Here is a 15,946-nt window from a genome sequence, read left to right on the forward strand (position 1 = left end):
CTCAAGGAGGTCTTTGTACAAGTACAACAGGGCGTGCTGTGTTGATAGGTGTGGGCGAAAGCCGAATTGAGTGTTAGGTAGGAGGTTGTTATCGTTTAAGTATCTACTCAGTCTCGTGTTGATGACCCTCTCTATGAGTTTCCCCAAACACGAGGTCAGCAATATCGGTCTTAGATTATCCAGTTTAAGGGGTTTGTTCGGCTTCGGAATGAACCGAACCTCGGCTGTCTTCCAGGATATTGGTAACGTTCCTGTAGCCCAATGCTGCTCGTTGAAGCATTCCACCAGCGAGGTGATGGTGTCATCGCTGAGATTAAATAAGAGCTTCGCTGTTATCTGATCTGGACCTGGAGCTGCATTGTTCCTCATGGCCGCGATTTCTGCTTTGATTTCTTCTTTCGTGAGTGGGATGTCCAGCTCGGGATTCGGCAGCCCAGAATACTCCGGCTGTTCCACGACTTGGTCCGTGCACAGATACCTGGTCTTGAGCTTTTCCATCAACTCTGTGTCCGTACCCGGGGTGGCGTGTACGATCTTCGTGAGCCTGTCTTTAGTGGCCGACTTGCTGCTGCTGGGGTTGATTAGGACACGTAGGAGCTTCCAAGTCTTTGACACCCCTAGCTTCCCCTGAATACCATCACAGAGCGAATTCCAGTTCTGTCTGGCTAAGGATAAGGCATAGGATTCTGCCTTTTTGTTTATCCCCTCTATTTTTTTCTTGAGCTTGCGGTTAAGCCGCTGTCTGCGCCATCTCTTTGTCAATGAGTGCCTCGCTTCCCATAAATGTAGAAGGTGCGGATCGACCGCTGGGCAGTCCTCTGTCATGCAGACCTCTTTCGTAAAGGCTTTCAAAGTGTGCACCTCATCTTTAACCCATTCCTCTAGGTCGGTAATAGGGTTTGCAGGAGATGTCTGGGCCTTTCTCCACCTGTCCCAGTTCGTAACTCTTGCGATACGTATTTTGCGCTTGCACGCATTTGTGCTTATCTCCAGAGAGAGTATGAAGTGATCGCTTCCCAGGTGCTGTTCGGTATTCTTCCAAATGGCGCTTTGTATGTTCCTGGTGAACGTCAGGTCAGGACACGTATCTCTACTGACACTGTTTCCCAGCCTCGTAGGGTAAGTGGGATCGGTGAGGGTCGATAACCCTTCTTGCATCACTTCTTCCAGTTTTCTGGCTTTTGGTGTCGCTGCCGGGTAGCCCCATGAAGGGTGTGGTGCGTTGAAATCGCCCCCAATCACGCAGGGGGAATGGCCCACTAAGGTCAGAAATTTCTTTATGAGGGAACCCAATTTTGCGTGCCTGTCTTTAGGAGGGCTGTATACATTCAATACGTGCGTGCTTGCCGCTCCTCTTTGGAGAGGAAGAATAGTTATATAGCAGTGCGCAATATCCGGCTCGAAAGGGTCGTGCAATATGGCAGTGTATAATTTGTGCACTAACGTGGGAGTTAACTGGTCGTGCTGGTAAGTGACATAGTCTTGGAGTTTAATAGGTATTAGGTGGGGTTCTTGAATTAGGATAGCTGCCGGTGGGTCAGACTCCTGAGATATAAGTAGATTTAGAGCAGCCTGCTTTCTCCTGTATCCCCGGCAGTTCCACTGCCAGATCTTTACTCTAGGTTTCGCTGGCATGTTGAATCCGTATCGGATGGCTCGTCCACTTGCATTGTACGAGCGAATTTCGACTTATGTCTTTTATACGCATGTTCCTTCCGAAGTGCAGAAATTGCCGTCTCCGTGTATCGTCGGTTGTTTCAATCTGCTCTCGAATTTCTTGGAAATGGGCGTTCACGTAAATTGGACAAGCTTGAAACTCCTCCTTGAAGGACCTCAGTTCTTGGATAATTTGTTGATAGACCTCGCCTAAGGCAGGCTGGGAGCTAGGTACTACCTGCTGTTTTTGGTTTTGAGGAGTCGGCTGAGTTACCGGGGTTATTGCGTTAGTAGTAGCTCGCTTAAGCTCTTGGTTTTGGATTGTTAAAGCACTGACTTGTTTTTTCAGACTTTCTATCTCTTTTTTTGAGTGCTGCCAACTCCGTGTTATTCTGAGGGGATGACGAGGGGAGGGGAGGCCACTCTGCAAAGCTCACCTTCGAATCTGAAAGCTGACCCGAGGACGTCTTCTTCGGCGCCCCGGTGGTCTTGATGAGGTTCTCCTTCCCTTGTTCTTTACCCGCCTCCACGTGACTGGCGTTCTGGGTGGAGCCTGTTGCCCGGCGTCTTGAGCTGGAACGGCCGCGGGAGGCGGAACGAGAGCGGGAGACTGATGACGACGCTCCTCTGTGTCGCTGTGCAGGCTGCTTCTTCTGCCTTGGCCTGCTCTCATCTTCAAGTTTCGTTGTTGATGCCGCGTTTGATGACGCGGCACTAGCGTTCTTGTTCAGCGGTCTCTGGAATTTCTCCTTGCAGTCTCTTGCATAAGTCTTGTGCGGGCCCTTGCACAGCGCGCAAACGGGTGTGCACTCGTGCGTCTCATCTGGACTCGGCGTTCCACAGGTTTGGCAAGCAGCCCCCTTGGGTTTCGGGCAGACATCTGCTCGATGACCTGGCGTTCCACAGTTGATACAAGCGCCCTTGTTTTCCGGTAGATGTAGCAGCGGCGCTCTGACCACCCGTAGTTGACCGTGAAGGGAACCTTCTGCCCGGCGAAGACGATGACTGCCGACGTAGTCCTGCCCAGTCGGCGCGCTCCCAGGATGGTATGGCTGGGTGAGGACACGTCTTGGAAGATAGAGTCATCACTCACTTCAGGCTTGATATTATGTATGACACCCCTGCAGACATCCTCTGGCAAGGCAACATAGGCGGTGACCGTTGTACTCTTGCCGTCGAGGTGCAGACAAGCTTGGCGAGGCGGAACACGTCTTCCTCGCAGTGAGTACACACCATTATAATGTTCTGCTGGCTAACAACGCGCAGCGTTGGCTTTTCTTGTAGAGGAGTGTTGAGGGCTGCTTGGATCCCTAATTCGAGATCGTAGGAGCGTGGAGCCACAGATTGCAGATCCACCGTGGTTTTAGGTCGGATGATGACTTTGTATGGAAAATTCCTGAGACTCGGTAGACGCGGAGGTCTCGGTGCAGGAGGATCTCGGTGTTCTTTGTTCTCCTGCTCTTCCTTGGGAGGCGTGGATTTAGCTTGCGCCGCTCTGTCGTTGTTGCGCCGGGACCATATGTTCCAGCCATGGCTGTTGTCTTCCTTCGGGAGATCCTGCGGGGGCATCAGCTGCTGCTGGGATGTTGGTACATGACTGAAGTCCATCTCCGTCGGGTCGTAGCCTCTTAGAGAATTCATCGTGGTCGTGGTAGTCATCAATGAAGCGGGAGCACTCACTGGCGAGCGTCGTTAGACCCGCGTTGCGCGAACGCTGTGCCGCGCATCCGCGGGCGCATCGGCGTCTCCGCGGCGGTAAGGTACCTCAACCCCTTGGCCGTTAGGGTTAGCGCTCTTCACGGGGTAGCGAGAAGTCAGACAGCCGAAAATGTGGCACTCACAGGCTCACTGGTGGTATCAGGCGATGTCAGGTGTTGAAGGCAACCCATGGATGCTAAATATATGGTGATCCAATATTCTAATCCGCCGCAATCGAAGATTGTCAACGGAGCCCATGAATCGCACGTGCGCTCCGAGTGGTGGAGGAGGCGGTTCTCTAGGAGTGAAAGGAAACCTACCTCTCCGCTGCAAAGCACCGCAGGCATCGCGCTACCGCGGCGGCAGCTCGAGCCGTACTCGTCGCGTGCTCGATGTCGACTCCTCTCGCTTCGGCGGCGGTTGCAGTTGCTTGGACGCGCGCCTCTAAATTCATTTCACCGCCATTCAGTGATCCAGTAGCAACAGCGTCGCGCGTCTTGCGGCTCCAACCGTACGTAGTTTGTTGAGACCTCGCGCAGAATTAAGTGAGAATATTTTGTGTCGCGGCGTTCTCAATTGTTATTACGGCTAATATTGTACGTTACGGCAACACTCAATAAACGGGATGAATGCGTGAGTTTTGGGGATGTGTCCGAAATGAAAAAGGAAACAATGAAAAAGACCTAAAATCTCCAACTGACTGATCCTGCATGTAAGACCCATAAACAAAGGCATACTGATGTATCAGACACATGAACCAATATGTAGTGGTCTATAATACAAGCATGTATCAGCCTATAAGATGTATGGGCTTCTGCACTGGTCTGATACTTTTCTTATACTACCAACAGATAAACCTATGAAACCAATACTTTTGCTTATAGGACAAATATGTACCAGTCTATAAGATTTATGAGTTTCTGCATAAGTCCCATAGAAATGCAGATACAACACATAGAATACGTATACAGAACCAACACCGATTCTTATAGAACCAATAACGCTCCCTATTGGTCTTTTTTGCTAGGGATGGGACACTGTCCCTGGGTATACCCTGGATGCAGCGAAAGGGACCGCAGTGGTACCTCAGCCGAAGCTGAGGCGCGGCGGGGGACGCTGGAGGAACCGCCGGGTAGGACGGCGCGTCGAGGCCCAAGAGCACGAGGTTCCCGTGGTTGCTGCCGAAGCAGCAGGAAGTGCCGCAGAAGCGGCAGGTGACGCTGGATTCGTCGAGGCCCACGAACCTTGCGGTCCGCGGGAAACTGGCATGAGCCAAGCAGGACTGCGCCCCCGAAGGAGCAGCAGGGAGCCTATGCGGAGAGCCGCGAGTCCGGACCAGCGCTGGGGTTCGCCTCGGGTGCGGGCGACGTCGGTGCGCGCCGCAGGCGAAGACCAAGGTCAAAGGGGGCCGCACTGGGAAGCTCCTCAAGGGAGGAGGGTGTACTGGCAGGGCGAGACCTGGCATCCCCCGCAGCACGGACACACTCGCACGCCCAAGGGTCGGGGGTTGGGCTGGGAGACTGATCCGGGCTCCGCTTCGGCTGGAGTGCTGGATGAGACCAGCGAGGATGGACCAAGAAGAACCAGGGTATTGCGACGGTAATCACCGGAGCACAGGACTGAAGGTCGCGACGGGGCGAGCAGGGCAAGCCTGCGCCGGAGGGAGGCGAAGGCGAGCGAGCGCTAGGCGAGAGCAGGCGCGCGCCGCACACACCCGCTCCCACCGAGAGCTGAAAGGCGAGTGACGCGAGACGAAACGCGCCGAGTGAGCCGAGTGCGAAGAACTCGATGTGGCCGCCATGCAAGACGAGCGCCGCTCCCTCGCAGGTCCGTGGGCTTGCCAGCAGCAGGTGATCGCCGGGAGTCCAGTCGAAGCACTGGCGAACACACCGCAACCACTGACTGACTGACTACTCGAGCGGCGCGGTCTCTTTAAATAGGGCGCGCCGCGTCTGTCTAGCGCGCACACACGCTTAGCTTCGCTGGTTAGAGCGCTCTCTCTTCCTCCCGTCGAGCCGCGCGTCGTCATTGGCTAGGTCCCGTAGAATGTTCTAGAGACGTCTGGCGTTTTCCAAACTGTTGAGTCACCTTCATCGCCGGGTGGTGAGAAAGATGGCGACGACGACGCGTACAAAGCCATGCGCTCTCTCGCACGGTGAAGGAGGTTTTTCTCGAATCATGTGGATGGTACCATATGCCGCGACGCGCGGGCCTCGCGCTGCGCCGGCTTAGTAAAAATGTGCGCCGATTTCGTGACACTAGCACAGAATGGGGAAATTTGAGGAAAATGGGAGAGGCCCTGCCGTGGGTATATTCTGGCTTGTGATGATGATGATTCTCATCAGTAATTTCAGATGAAAGCTTTTTTCAAACCAGCGCTCATGTGCTTTGACTTGTCACTAGATGGTGCCAACATGAGCACCGTATTAGTGTTCGGGAGCATATACAGGAACACTACACCGTATATGGCGAACGCTGCAGCAAGGCCTGCTAAGTGTCGCGTTCGCAACGTTTGCCGCGCACGCAGCGCAGTGAGCGATACGTACGCACATTTATTACTATGTCCAGCTAAAAGTGCCGAATAAGAGCATGAGCACTAATTACTACTTACATTTGCCAGTTTCTCGTCCGTTTCTCCGTGGCTCCCAGATTCCAGATACAAGTCAAGTGATCATTCCAGCATTGCAAATAATTTCTAAATGTTCGTTGGACATCAGGATTCCCCAAAGCCCCATGACCGCCATCCTCTCTTAACTTTTCAAGAAATCTGTGCCTATTACCGGGTCTCGCACCGTCAGTACCCGGCTCCTCTCAAAGGGCTAGGGAAAGCGGACGAAATAATACTTTCTTAGACTTTTTACTAATACTCTACTGTGCCCGGCAGTACTCAAACATTTCGACCCTTCCTTTTCTGGCCTCTGCCCTTTCTGTGTAGCGGTGGCTGACACTTTTCACATGGTCTGGGCATGCCAGCTAAGTTCAGTTCAGTTCAGTCGTGTCTGACTCTTCGTGACCCTATGGACCATGTCACGCCCCGCTTTCCGGTCTTTCACCATCTTCCTAACATCACATAACTTCTGGATGTCGTCAAGCGAGAAATGGACAGATTGAACATTGATATCTTGGGTATCAGCGAGCTCAAGTGGACCGGAATGGGAGAATTTAACTCCGGCGACCATTATGTCTTTTATTGTGGGCCCGAATCCAAGGGAAGGAATGGGGTCGCTCTCATAGTAAACAGAAGAATGCCAGCTAAACCCTTCTCTTTTACTCATAACCCCTTCCCCTACCCGAGAGGACTGGGAGGCGGCCCTGCTCGGCTGCCTGGATCTAGCGGCACAAGCGCTGGTCCAGCGCGCTCGTGTGACGGCTTAGACCAATGGAGTCCCGGAATAAGGGACTCCACCTAGTATTGTAAGAGGAGCGGCCCAGTAAGGGTGGCTCTAAAAGCAACCTCTCCTTTTGCAATAAATGCTTTCCACCACCACCACCCTCCCCCTCCACCACCCATCAGACCAAGCTTTTACACTCCAATTGGGAACGGGGCTGTGTGTCACCACTTCAAATCACCACTACTGGCAAAATTGTGGTCCACTGTTTGAGGTACATGGTTTTCAGTAGTGCAAAAACCAGATGGCATCATTAAAGGTGCACATAATTATTTTTCGAGCTGTATCTTAACATGTGCGAAAGATTTGCACAAAAGAACATTTGGTCCTCGAAACTATGATGGAGTGTACCAGTGGTCATACAAAGATGAGGGGATATGAAACGAATTGTTTCGTGATGTACACGTGGTACCATGTTGAGGAACTAGGATTAAATTTCGTAAAACACAAGCTCTTTATCGTACGCCTGTCCTGGTCGAGCTCTTATTGAATTGTATCTACATGACACAAAAGCATATTGCCGCAAACCAACGAAACCTCAATTTTTGTTTCTTCAACGGACGCAGGCATGCGGCCATACCATCGTGACCGTATCGCATCATCCGCTCTGTATCGTTACGCTCGGCATTGCGAGACGCGGCTTTACTAGTTTCTTTCTCGCACAAGATGCGCCGAGGTATATTTCTGTGATCCCAGCTAGTCGTGTCTGTTTCCATAATATTCCAATTCATTTTGTTCACCGTTGCGGCTTGTTTGTTCGTCGTCTTGAAATTGAGCGCTCAGGAGCGCAGCAGGCTTTCTTAGTTCAAGACCGGTGAGCCCGCTTGCTGTTATCGCCGCCGCAGAACTTGCTTAATTTTTGCGAAGGAAAGTCGGTCCAATAAAGAGTTAATTCATTTCAATGCCAATCTATTCAACTCAGTGTTACCCCGAGCAGTCAAGACTAGGCCGCACCCTTCTTCAAAGCTGCATTGCGTAATGCATTGCGTAAGCACTGAAGGTGCGTCAAACTCGACTGGATAAGCACCGACAGCCAACACAATCCACCCCTACGCCAAAGTGCCTACCATATACAACCGTGGGAACACCAGGCCATCCGCGATCAAGTTGAGAAGTGCTCGCGATAACGGGATCCAGCCATCGAAGAGCCCCTGTGCTTCTGTGTGCATTACCGCCGCTTGAACCACATAACGAAGATTGTTTAACTTCTCCCTCGCATCCGGCTCTGCAGCACAAACTATTTTTATCGATGGATCTGTAACGTTGCTACTGGCAAAGTATGGTCGACGAAAGATAGCGCGTGAAGACCGCGTCCGTCACACCATGCAGCCTTTTCGAGTTCAAGTTGAGGGAACTTAATCTCGGCTCCGCACCAGCGACGTTGCAGAGAATAATGTATACTGTTCTAGCAGTCTTTCTGTGGCATATATGTCTGGTATACAATTGAAGGATCTCCGGCCCTTTGTCGCTTGGGATCCCAGATGCCGGCCGGCGGCACAGGCCAGCTGGATAGAGGCTGCTAGAACCAGTCCAAGCGGCGCAGCACGGTCTCCCAGAATAGCAATGTCAGATTTAGGCCCCTCCAGGAAGTGATGGGCTCGAGTGTTACTCTCCAGTCCTTTTTACATAACTCCGATATTTCTCCTGGGAGCATATATGGCTCACAAGGAGTGGGTGTGGGAATGTCCCAGCCTGGAAGTGGCGGAAGACGACAGCTTGCCTGCAGTTTAGGTATAGCGCTTAGCTTGTGCAGCAGCCACATACGTAGTCTGGTCTAGAGTTTCGCTCTGAGATTTAGTACACTCCACATTCTCTCCCCCCCCCCCCCCCCCCCCGCTGACCAGCTGGGCGGATCTGTTGCCGGGAACGCAAGTGGGCGCTAGCCAGAATATTGCAGCTTCCTCGCAAGAAGTGGAATTATATTTTTTTAAGTTAATGCGACTGGACGGTGTGAAATCATGGCCGAACTGACCGCCTTTCAACAGAAGTGAAAAGCAATAGAGCTGACGCATTTCGAGGTGTTTGAAGACGTCCTAAACTAATATTTTCTTTTACAATGAACAGTGCATAATTTTGATCAGAAGACGAAAGATTGACATTGGCCGTACTCTGCCTAAATCCGTGCGAGTCCAGTCTACCCGCATGTTTACGAGCGCTGCACTTTGGCGTCGATGGTCCCTTAGAGTCACTGGAAACCAGTGACTCTATGACTCCTACAGAGTCCCGCCATCTGTCGGAGGCAGGGCCCACTACGATCAGCAGCGCGCCACGCCAGTGAGGCTAATTCATACATCTAACTCTTCCAATACCATGACATATGGTTTCAACTGTATAGTGTTGCCTCAATAAAGGGAGGACAGTTTGCTCAAAGCAGTCAACAGCGAATCTACACACTCTTGTGAACAGAAGGATACAATGGCATCACATACTGCAGTACTACCGAATGCAAAGCATTCAGCAATGAAGAGTGACAGAAAATATTGTATCTATTCATGGATGATTTGATGAAGAGCTTGAAATGTCCCAACTTTAACCTGTCCAACCCAACTAGAGCTTGATACATACAGAGTATATTTTTTAGGTAGTGCTTAAGAGGGTATGTGTGCTGACAAGAGGTAGTGAAGCCTGCTTTAGTAATTGTGACTGAAAGTTTAGCTTTTTGCAGAAATAGGTTAAGGTGTCAATGCACTATTTCAAAACTTTACTGCTGGATAGAAATAAAGGAAAAGAGAATTCAAAGAGGCAGGATATTTACTAAAACATTTTAGGAGATCAGGTGTAACTCATGCAGAGTAATACAAATCAAGGAGGCACGCACACATAATAATCTCTCAAATCAACTGCAAGATGTCGCATTGTTGCAAGGCATGTCTCTGCTAGCACGTTGGGCACTGCAGAACCTATCATGAATGACAAAAATTATGGTAATATGGGGGAAACAAATTCTACAGTTGTATTATTAATCACCAATGAAAAGCCAGAGGGGCCGCTTTCTTCTGGAAAAATTTATTTGCCGCAAAGAAACTTACTCAAATTAACATTCAGGACAGACTTACTCAAACAACAAAATGAAGTTGAAAACCTTTAGAAGGGAATATAGTCAAACAAAATACTAAGGTCATTTACACGTAACACATGCAGTGGTTTGGCAAATCGTACAAACGTACCTGTCCAAGCTTGCTCAGCACTGTTTAATACATAAAATAATTGTTGAACTTGAAAAGAAAAGCAAGAAAAATAGCCACACGACTGAAGGTATCTTTTTTACCTCTTCATACAGTCTACTAGTGCTGCTGGAGCAGCAACATAAAAGTAAAAAACCACAGGAGGTTTTTCATTCAGCATCATGCAAAATGAGAGCTGCAGCAATGATATTCCTAAAATGAATAAGCCATGTACATTAGTGCGTGTGGCACGACAAAACCCAACAAACAATCAGGCCACCTTTCTACCTATAACCTTTGTAAGAAATTGAAGAACTGATATTGGCAATAAATACTCAATCCATTTTTATCCAGTCTTTTTTTCAATGAGAGACCATCAGCACATGCCTGCATTTTCTTCCTATGAATGTATGTTTGGCAGCCAGGACTTGTTCTGGTGTACAAAAACACTTCAGGAGTAGATGGTGTCATTATAGTACAAGAATGTGCATGCGCAAGATTCTGTACAAGCACCACGATAAACTAACCAGAGAAATCAGCGAGGTATTTCACATTCACAAAAACCGCGACACATGCATTAGCACCCCATCTGTTCACATTCATGACTGTGAACTGTGATATCTCGATTGTTAAGATTCGACTTATCAGGCATCGGTGCTGTTAGTACTGCTCATGCGTGCTCTTTGTTGTAAACGGAGTATATATTTGTGTTCTTTTCAATCAAATCTTCAGTTGCTAATCAGCGCTGGTCCCATCTTCGCTCTCGTCTCCGCTGTTGTGCTGTTTTTTGTTTAATTGTTTAAATGTGTATGCGTTCTCCGGAAAAGGAGTTTGTCAACACAGATGAAAGCCTACCAATTATTTTACTCATACATATTAAAAAGGAATACCAAGAATAAAACATACCCAGCTAGCATGTTATTGCCTAGTTATTGATGGAAGAGCTTCCAAAGTATAATCCAGAGCACTTCAAGAACACTGTCATTCTTTTAATGTTTTATCTCTCTGTGGTGTGTTAAATTCACTTTATATGCAAATGGCTTTGAGCATAAGTCCCACTGAAAGGGTTTTTGCGTTTGTGGGACTGTACATGTGAATTTAGATTTCCCAGTTGTGCAAAAGCCATGGGGCAGAACTGACACTGGTAAGGCTTCTCACCCGTGTGTGTGCGCAGATGGTCAGTCAAGTGGTGCTTTTGTGGAAATCTGCTGCCACAGTAATCGCAATGAAATGGGCGTATACCCGTATGAGTTCGCAGGTGTTCGGTCAGTGTTTTTTTTGCTTTAAATGCTCCGCCACAGTAGTTGCAACGGTAGGGGCGTTCCCCTGTGTGTGTACGAATGTGCGAAACCAGATATTCTCTACGCCTAAAGCATCTTCCGCAGTGGATGCACTGATGCTTCTGCTTGACTGTGGGCTTGTCCATGCAATCAGTCACGCTGCAATCAGCAGCTGGTACGCAGTGCTTCACAGAGCAATTTTCTCCACGAGAATTTTGCCCGGGAGACACGCCAACCTTGCAGTCTGTGGTGACCAACCCTGCATTCAAAACCAAATATGTCATTTCAATTAATCTTGGCACCAAAGATGCCACAAACTATCTTCTCAAGGATGGTGAATATAGACTGGAACAACACCTAGATGCAACACTTCTGCTAGTAGCGTAGCCAAATTTGCTGCAAAAGTGTGTGGGAGAAACTTTCTGAAACTTTCGAATTTATGTTACAAATATACTAGGTTTGAAGAGAACAAATTCCCACACACTCTCAGATGCTTATTTATGCACTTTTAGCCCTGGTCTGAAATTGCCGGTCTGCAGAGTGACAGAGCTTTTAATACCTGAAACGTTCGTTAGGTTATTCCCTTTATAAGTCTAAGTAAAGAAATCAAAATATTTTATGCTCCTTAAAACAAGTTCTTACAACAAACAAAATGCAGCCATTAACTTCCTACTATGGCTAGTACTAAACGCACGGGCATCCACATTGAGTTTTGCTTACTCTGAAAGCTGGCTGAGAAAGCACTAGCAGACTGTTGTAAAGGATTCCAAGTACTATAATTTAAAGCCATTCGCAACACATTTTTCTTAGCAAGAACCAAGTGTGTAAAACATAGTACCTTATTAAATTAAGAACATGGCCAGAAAGGATTAAAAGATATCACTCTGAAGCAAAATGTTTGTCCTTCAAATTCTCTATCCAAATAACATACAGTTTGCAAATAGCTCATGATTACCAATAGTTAATGAATAGTGAAACTGGTATCTCAAAGCTAATTTACAGTTCATACCAGTCCGTAATTGCACTAAATCCCTCTTAAATAACAAAAAAGATGGCTAGAATATTCAGAGAAAGTGACAAAAAGCTACTTGTATAGCATTTTCGTACAGCAATAAAGATTGAAAAAAAAAAAAAAAAAAAAATGGTCCCTTCAACAATACTAAAGAAAGATAAAAAAGCAAGAATTCTTGTTCCAAATTTTGATAAAGATAGAGTTCAGATAGAATTCATTGAACTGAAATTAAAAGCTAGGCTAGCTCATCACTGTGAAAAAAAAAAGACATCGAGAGAAATACATGCGGCCTGTAAGAGAGCAGAACAGTATGCAGCCAGAAATTTAGTCGTGTAAACTGAGTGGCAAGATCAACAGACGCATGTAGATACTGCAACTAAAATAAAACAAAATAAGGGCAGCAAAATTGCAATAGCGTAGACTTCAAGGGACCAGAATGTATGTCTAAAATAACTGACGGATGAGTCATAAAAGTTACTACCTTTCCTTCACCCCAAACAAAAATCAACTGCCAAAAAAGCAAAAATCAAGGGAAGCCTTGCTAGCAGATTTCATTACACAGACTGTGGTGACAGTGCAATATCAACATTCTGAAGAATAATGCTGTCAAAGACAAGGAGAATCCACACTGGCATTTGAATGGTCAGAGTGCAAATGAAAAACAAATTATTAATGAAGCATCAGTTGGCATCCTAACTAGCCAGCAGCTAGGTTCAGACAGCTGGCTTATGTGTGCCCAACCACTGCCATTGCCACACATGTATCGCAGTTTGCGGTCATCCAGACACCTGGTTTTTAAAGAGATGATGACGCGGGCAAGCCCCATTGCGAGGTTTTGAGTGGGTCAAAGCATAGCAGCACCTATGAGTTACATAATAAACTTGCAAGGACAAACCAAATAGGACGCCTTTATAGTGTTTTCTATACAGTTTGAACTCTACTTTCAGATAATTCACCTAGATGGCGTGAGTTTGCTCCAATCCAATTTTATGAAAGTTGGCAGTATATTTCAGTTGCACCCAAAGTTAAAGAATTTCCAAATATCCATTTCTCTAATCAACCTCAAAAACCTCAATAACATTCTATTCCCATCAGTAATAAAAAAATCTCCACACCTCCAATTGCAATGGCATATTTCATAAAGCAAACTGTGATCTGCAGCAGAAATGAATAAATAATAAAAATGTCAAGGTGCAAGTTAAATCAACGAGGCAAGTGGTGCCATTACAACAATGCTAGGGCAATTTGTATGCACAAAAATGACATCAGTCCGTTACGGCAAATTCCAATGAATGGGATTGAACTCTGTACTTTAATCGGCGAGTGTAATGAAATGCAAGCACAGAATGGCTTTCAGTGGACACCAGCTAAAATGCAGCAGTTCAAACTTTGACCATGAAAATGTTACTGAAAGCAACTAATCTGTCATTACAAGCTTTGCAAAAATAATGCCATCAAAAAGCCTCAAGCATAACCCTAACGTGAGCAGAGAAAGGAAAAGCAAATATAATCAACAAAACATTGACATATTCTATTGAAGATTGGTAGAACAACCAAGGTGAGCAAGACAAAGCATTTTCAAAAAACTAGAAAGGCTTCAGCATGAACATACTTAGGCGACTTGTTCTGCAGAATTAATTTTTTTTCACGCCAATTTTTCAGAAAAGTCTCACAAGATTGCGGAAAAGAATTGTTACACTTTGGGATACCCTTCCTTGTATGCTTACACAGCGTTGGCAATGGTGTCTCCGGCAATATACCATCATTCATGTTCTGAATATCTGTGCCTAAGATAGATAGGGCATTATACGTCCCAATTTAACTCACATACACCACAGAAAACTCTCAACTAGCTATTTTTACAGGTTAAGAACATCAGGCCACTGAGTTTAAGAAAGGTGGCAGGATTTGTGGCAGGTGGTCCTTGGCTGATATCGGCCTGCAAAATTAAGGAGAGAAAAGCAGTGTAAGAATAACTGCAATGCCCCATGTGTTGGTGATAATGCACTTCCACATATGTGATTACATGACAGAAAATGGGCACTGCAAATGAAGCATTCAAGACCACGCATCAGTCATTAGGGAGGAAAAAAATATGAAAATATATGGACCGGCAAGAGATAACACAGTCATTGTGACTATGTGATGTGATTGCAAAGCTTTGAGCATGACACTTCTTGCACACATTAGTACAATGCCGCATGTGGTCTACAATGCATGTTATAGAGGAGCAAGAAGATAAAGGGCAATGTCAAAGAGAGCGCAAGCATGTGCAACTACCTGTTCCTTCAGGAGTTGACCTGAGACAGCAAGGACAACAACAAAAAGCCTGAATGGTATTGCAGTCCACAATGTGTCTACGAATTTTCAACATGTTTTCTTTGGTCTCCAAAACAATACCAGTCTTTTACAATCCTTATTTTAACTAATGTGATCTGTTTGCACTGTTGGCAAAACTGAACAGGTTTTCCATGCTTTGCACATGCAAATCACTAAATATGCAGCTGTAAAGGATACAAGCATAAAGCTATGGGACTCCAGTGGCTGACACCAGTTGTTTTGGAAGAATGCTGCATTCAGGCAGCTTGTATTTCTTACACTCTCTGAGCAGGCACCTGTGAAGTAAAGGGCAGTATGTATGAGGGCACTGAAATTGCATCTGGTTGTGACTGAGAAGCAAAGTGCATGCATACAGTTCAGTTCAGTTCAGGCGTTCAGTCGTGTCCGACTCTTCGTGACCCTATGGACCATGCCACGCCACGCTTTCCGGTCTCTCACTATCTTCTTAACATCACATAACTTCATCTGCAGTGCCTCGAGGATGCCATCTAACCATCGCGTTCGCTGCCTACCCCTTCTCCGGCGACCCTCAACCTTTCCCAACATCAAATCTTTCTCCAGCGACTCCTCTCTTCTCATCAGATGACCAAAGATGACATATTAGGGAGCGGATGCTGCTGAGGTCATCAAAACTACCCTACACCCTGCAAAACAGCACTTATTGCCAATAATACCATACAACGAATCACCATACAAATCCAACAGTACCTGTGCCTTCATTGTCTAAACACAGGTTGGAGAACTTTACTGCCACAGAGCTGTGTGTATGAAACACAAGTATATTCATTGAGACAAAAGGTGCCAAGATTTCAACAGGAACATACAAAGAAAGGACAATGCTTAAATAAAAAAAACTTGTCTAAAATTTAGACAGCAGCTACACATTATGCACCAAAACAAAACAAAACAATACAATGAATTAGGGCATTTGATATGCAGAAAATTCAAGAAAATTAAGATGATGGAAGTATCAGGACAGATGATGAGTCACCATAAGGTAGCATGAAGCAAGTAGAAGACCTAGCAACAGACTTGTTCATTGTCAGCTTAAATGCATTCAAATGGTAGAGACTATGCCTTAAAGGCACAGTCTACTGACTTTTTCAACCATTTTTTTTCTTGCTTCATTTGGAAAGCTCCGTCCTCAAATTAACAGATATCCGGCTGTGGAGTCTCATTTTCTCAGTGAGACTCCACAGCCGGATATTTTCTCAGTGGCCCCGCCGGGGTGGTGCTGTGGTAAGACGCCCGACTACTGTCCGCAATACCCGGGTTCGAACTCGACCTCAGCGGCTTTGTTTCGATGGAGGCGAAACGATGAAGCGTCCGTGTGCTGTGCGATGTCAGCGCACATTAAAGATCCCCAGGTGGTCGAAATTTCCGGAGTCTTCCACTACGGCGTCTCTC

Source organism: Amblyomma maculatum, chromosome 5, assembly GCF_055883805.1.
Source record: "Amblyomma maculatum isolate TAMU_Amacu chromosome 5, ASM5588380v1, whole genome shotgun sequence".
Classification (NCBI taxonomy): domain Eukaryota; kingdom Metazoa; phylum Arthropoda; class Arachnida; order Ixodida; family Ixodidae; genus Amblyomma; species Amblyomma maculatum.